The sequence below is a fragment of the Chaetura pelagica genome, unplaced genomic scaffold (genome assembly GCF_000747805.2).
Source record: "Chaetura pelagica isolate M959 unplaced genomic scaffold, ChaPel_1.0 scaffold108, whole genome shotgun sequence".
Lineage (NCBI taxonomy): Eukaryota > Metazoa > Chordata > Aves > Apodiformes > Apodidae > Chaetura > Chaetura pelagica.
Window position 1 is genome coordinate 3786410 of NW_009970718.1, and position 6696 is coordinate 3793105.

Sequence of the window (6696 nt, forward strand, 5' to 3'; positions counted from 1 at the left end):
GGGATGAAGTTTTCTGCCTCAAGCTGATATTTTCAAAATAAATTTTCAACAAGAATGTAAGAATAAAACTGAGGGAGAAGAAACTTCCCATTTTTACTCAAGTACAGAAAAAGCCCTCTTAATATACTCGAAAAGGTCTTTACCTTAAAGAGAGAATTTGAAATTTAATGGGAGAGTACAGGATATCCCTTTTGGGCAGTTTTCCTACTGCACATCATGATAAAGCATTAAGCTTTTGAATCTCAAGCTGCACATGCACAGCAAAAAATAATTTAAAAAACCCCCACTAAATAATAAGAGCTGGAAGCTGGGTTTTCTCAAAATTTTGTGGCGTCACCAATGCTGCAGGTTGGTCCTAGCTTTTACCCCTACCTGAGGCAGCAGTGGGGACTGCAGTTCAGGCTGGGCTCCACTGTGCTCCGTGCTCCCTCTTCTGGCACCCAGGCCCACACAAAGAGGCACCAGGAAAGGGCTGGGTGATGTTGGGAGGCTACAGCAAATGCATCCTCTTTGGTATACCCCGTTTCTATTTCTGTCCTTATCTGGGACTTACACAGAGCAACGAGTTTCTTGCACAAAACTGGTGGCCTCTGATGAAGTGTTTCTTATTTTCTGAGTTCCAAATTCGGGCCTCTGGAAACTACATGGAGAAATACCAAGATGTATCTGCCATATGCAAACAGCCTTCTTGACTGCAGCTTCTGAGCACTATAAAGGTTTCAAAGAACAGAGCACCACAACAATCTCGCACAAGGAAAGCTCTGATAATGTAGACAGCAACACAGCATGTATGTACAAGTTCATGAAAAAGACTGTGGCTGTGGCTCTTAAGTTACAGATAGCATTCATATTGATGAACTCTCTCTGAACTCAGATAACCTGTAAATTATATCCACTGAAACGGTGGTTTCATTAAATTAAGAATACCCCAAATTAGCAGCCATTCTTGTACTGAACTTCTCTGTGCCTTAGCTTTCTCAGCATGGTAGTGATGATAATGCTACTACCTCAGAATTTTGGGAACTCATTAGTAAGAACATTCAGATGCTGTCCTAATTGCTCTAGAAAAGCCTGCAAGAAAATGAAAAAAAATAAATAATCTCTATTCAGATAAATATTTAAACATCATACAGATACAGAAGCAACCTCTCTTTTTTTTTTTTTAAATTTAGTATCAAGGACGGTGCATTAAAAAAAGGTGATCACATAATTAAGGGCCATCGTAATACCTATGCATGATGTCACATTGATAGAAAACTTAAGTAATGAGCACTGAATGTTTTAACCTTCATTTTTACGTTTCTACGCTAATGTTTGTATATTCAGTTGCAGATAGAAACTACTAGACTTTTATTTAAAGTCAAGAACTCTTTGATAGATAAAAAAACCAAATGACTATATATTTTCTTCCAGAAATAAGTAAGTTGATCCTGATACGAACTTGGCTGCAGCTAGTTACCCAAACATAAAAAAATAAATTACAAAAAAACATCTTTGAAGGCTTAATTAGCATATTTTGGCAAAAGGAGAGGATTCCTTAGTGCAATACTTAAAACATCATGGGGAAACTTGCACGATGAAATATGTACTATCATTTCGGTATAGTACTGCAAACATGACACAAACACCCGGATCAAGGACACACAACTTCATTTTCGTATGTGCTAAGCAAAACTAATTCCAAAGGAAAGCAATGGGGGCTCTGTAGCAGTTTGGCAACCTCTCAAAGGAAAAAAAACTGACATTATTTCATTTTCCTAAAGCAAAGTGAAGAATGAGCCCAGATGTATTAAAATAGAGGTAATGGATCAAACAAAATATTCTAAGGGTTTCACTCACAGTCAGGCTTACTTTCCTTTTATTGTCTTATAAATCTATCTAAACTTGTAACATTAAAAAAAATAATCTATTTGGACTTTGTAAACTAACACTAGAGTTACTCGATGAAGGATGAAATGGCACAGGAAGAAGTTTCATTCCAAGAGACAATATGGCAAGCTCAGGGCACTCCTCTTTACACTGGAGAACTCACTACCAGCAGTCCCTGCTGCAGCATGTGACTTAAGTCACTGTAAGTTTGTGTTCAACAAACTGAACTAAAGTACTTACAACTATAAAGAAAGCCTTAAGATTACAAATCAAGCGTGAATAACCACGGTATTAAATATTCCTGAATCAGCAAAAGACTGAAACAAACTGTATGGTAACTGCATCTAAGGAGATGCATATCTGAAGCAGAAGTCGCCTGTAGCACTGTGGAAAGCCCCATACAGGGGGGGTTGCCCCACCCAAAATTATCAGGTTTTCCTCACTCCCTTGCCTGAGCCCACATTTTGTTTCATCACCCTTTTTCCATCTTCAGCACGACTGAAACACTCATTCCAGCTTCTGCACTGTTCTCCAACACATGCAGGGGAGTCTCAGAGAAGACAGAGACCTTTCCCCAGCATGCAGTTTCCTCATTCTGCACACAAGCTCGATAAGGACAAGGCTAAGCAGACTAGTTTGCGTAACGCGTTTTAATGCTGTTACCCCAAACATCCACAGTCTGTACTTTTGCCTCTTGGTAAAGGGTTAGGGGACAATGCACACTTGTTTCTCAACACTATTGGGTACATCTCAGCTTAGGAACAGACACTGCCCCACCTCTGTGCATCAGTTGCTCTTAAACAGTGATCCTGATAGCTCTGGAAGCTCCAAGATCAAGAAATGATGGAAGACACAAGAGCACATATACACTCTTTTTTTTCCCTAAGCAACTTTCATTATCCTCTGTTTGCAGCAAGATTTTGGGTAAGACAGATCTTACATTAGGGTTCAAAATTGAGAAATAGCACAACTCAGCTGAACAATAATTTTAATAATATCTGAAGAGGAACAGTCATATATTAGCTTCAGAGCTTCAAATGCTATCATGTTACTGCAAGCAACAGGAACTGATACTTGACTATATTTGATAGCCTTTTATATGTAAACAACCTCCAAAACTGCTTCTCACTAGGTTTTTTTCAGTTATGTTAGACACTATTGGAGTTAAACAGGTTAAGTCCAATGTTTTAAGTGATTTTCAAGTTACGTGTCCCATCAGCATTGGACAAATGCAGTAAGTTTGAGATTGTTTTTTTCCTGTAAATTAGCCTGAAAATAGAGACACTTCCTTTCATCTGGTCAACACAATAACATTCTGCTGAGCATGCTGCTCATCTATCAGAAGTTTGTAAGACCAAATCTATGTTAAGCAGATCACAAATTTTCTCCTTCAAAACTGCATCTGTGGGTATTCATGTGTTTTCACTGCTCTTAAGTATTTTATTTGCTTGGGGAGTTTCAATGGATTAGTTCGTTTAAATTACATTTAATCAGTATGTACTTAATTTACTACTTAAGTTTTCAGAAAAGTCTTTGCAGCATGTATTATATTGAAATGCATAAATTGTCACATGTATTGTCTGTCCCCAGATTCACAGTTGCACAAACTACTTCCTGTTTCATCTATGCCTATATAAAAGTTAACTAAGGCAACCGCTTACTCAGAGAAATTTCTACATATTTTTAGCTACTGTTGACTGCCATTTGAATTGGTAAAAATACTAAGATGAGACACTGCCACGTGACAAGCAGATTCTGCTCGCAGATCTGCAATACTGAAAACCCTCCTCTAGTAGCATTTCACCACTTAGACTTCTAACAAACATTACGAAGCTACTAGGTTTGGGTTGATTTTTAAGTTCCCTATCCGTGTGTGATACCATCACTCTTACTCTACAAAACCCCTTAAAGCTTGAGCCAAATATAACCCAATTTTTTCCATATTTCTGAGCACAGTTCCCTTTCAACAAAGAACACACTCAGTTTTGCATCTCGATCAAACTTTCACACATCCAAACCAGAAACATGCATCACTCTAGTGCAATTTCAGGGAACATGTACAGCTACAGTAGCAGGGAACGTGTGCCGTCCACCCAATCACACAGACACAGAGGTAATCATAAAGTAAAGCATGAAACATATAATTTCTTAAAAGCATGGGTTTTTTTCTTTTTAAAAAACTTGCATGGATTTGCTCTCAGGACATTTGTGATTCCTGTGCTCCAGACCAATGCTTGTTAGAACCTGAAAACACTGTCTGCCATTAAGACCCCAATCTGCACTACAGGTATGAGAACTCAAGAAATGCAGCAAATATTTATTGCCTGTAAGAAAAGGATATGAATATGACAGTCTTTCTGAACTTATTGTTGAAGTACTGCCAACCTCAAGTGTTCAGAACACATAAGTCAGGACCTACAGAAGAATTATGATTTCAAAAGTACTGCAGTTTTGAAATCAAATGGGAGTACATTTATGTATTTATTTTTACTTCTCTTTCAGTTGCATTTAGGGTTTTCCTGCTTCACGTTTCATACGTCATTGCTCAACTGAAAAACCCTCAACTTTGAAGTGTTTTTAATTTAAAGTTTAAATGATCATAAAATTAGTTTTTTCCAAGAAGTGGACCTTTGTGAAGCACAGCAAGTATTATAAAATTACAATAATTACAGATAACATTTTCAAAAGTGTTTAAATCAATTTACTTGAGTATTTACAAGTGTTTATGTAGCCCATTTTTTCTCCTATTCCTCGAGTAGTAATACCATAAAAATAAGCTGAAATAGGGAAGGCACACAAGACATTAGGAGATTTAGGAGGCGTCATAAGTAATTTGAAGAAACAATGTAAGGCCTCGGTTCTTTTCAACAGAAAATAATTCTTAATTTTCAATCTTTTAAAAAAAGATTATCTAAATCAAGCCTACCAGTGCAGCTAAGTTCCACTGCCTGTAGTGGAAACTGTACAAGTGTGCAGAAGTAGCCTGTAATATTGTACATATACTTTCCCACCTTTGCTGTACTGTTTAGCATTTAGTTTCATGCATAAGACCTTTAATGTATGATGTAATACTGTATTACTGAAGACTACTGACTTGCCATCTATATAAAGTAGCAGCATCTTTAAAAGAATCTAGCTCACTAAAATGTAATAAAGAATGTAATAATATTATTCAGTGGGAAGGTGTAGGACAAACACTTGGCTGAGTAAATGCCCCTTGTTGAAGTGCACACTTGTCACAGAAAGCTGTGCAAACAGTGAAGTCTTTAGCATAACATAGGCAGTTAACTCCAACACTTTAACATTTTTTATTAAAAATGGTTGAGATGAATGTCAGTGAAATTTACCACTAGCTGTCTGACCCTTTCTGCTCTACCAGATTCTCATCCTGTTGTTCTCGAGTTTAGTTTCAGATTGCACCTATATTACATGCTACTGTCTGCAGCCTTAAGAGTCAATTTACTGTCTTCATTAGTTCATCTAATAGACTGTGTTTTTTAAAAACACAAATATACACACAAAAAATTAAAATACACTAACTTCAGTTTCTAAGAATTTACTATTTACTGTTTATATAAGTAGCATACAGCTAGTGATACTAGTTATGCTAGTAATGTTGCCACAATTCAAGAGCAGCACAAGCAGAAATGAAAACGGAAATGAGCAAGAATATTTCATCCACCAGAAAGCAAATGCAGAACTAGTGGCACACTGACAAGAGCAAATGTGGCCTGCTCTCTGGATATCAGCAGTTTGGCAGATAGGCAGTAAGCACAAAATGGTAATATAAAAGAAAAAAAGTTTGAAATTGCAACACAGGATACAGCTACTAGAACAGTAGATTCCCCTATCACAGTTATACTTAAAAAAAGGCAACCAGCACACATACACACACAAACCCAAACAAAACCACACCCAATCACTACTGAATTATGACAATTAAGTTACTGGATCTGCATGGTCTCTGCAAGAATGCTCATTCCACACATAACATTTACACACCAAAACTTGCTGTATATGGTAACTTTTATAAGCAGTTCATTATAGTACAGGTTTTATTTTACAATTTAAGTAAATTCAAATTGCATTGACAGATACTATACAGAGACAAATAAAAGGGTGGGTTTTTTTTCCTAAATAGCAAGGTATTTTTCCCTTTTGCCCTACACTTAATCTCTGACTCTTCAATATGCAACAAGAGATATTTAATAATTCTTAAATATAAGGTAATTTTGATACATTAAAAAATTGTTACTTCCACCAGAAACAGGTCATCACCTTTATTTAATACCATTATAATCCATGCATATCAAGATAAATAAATCAGAAAATGAAGTCTTAATTTGCAAGCCCTTTCTTTACCTCAAAAGAGGAGCCCCATCAATACAAAAACAACAAAACCGGTGGTGTAGCACCAGTATCAGCTTCACAATCTTATAATAGGGGATCTCCACTTATTTCAGGTATAAAGCTCAAGAACCAAGCTGTAAGAACCAAGACATCGTTAACGTAAAGCAGTAATTATTACCAAGCTGGCATCACAAGAGCAGAGTCCAATACAGACATTTTGTACCTTGGTGCTGGGTAGTGTTACTTGAAGCCTCAGCCTAATAGCCGGTTTATTCATAAGGCACGCACTAAAATGAAGCAAACAGTAATTAAGTGCTGACAGTGACCTAGTTAGTTACATAAAGAGGCAGATCGTCTTGTCATTCATTACAGGCTCGCCGGTGTCCGACAGGCGCGGTCCCGTCCGCCCGGGCGCGCGGAGGGGCGCGCGGGGCGCAGCTTCTCCCGCCCGGGCAGCCCCGGGCTCCGGCCCCGCCC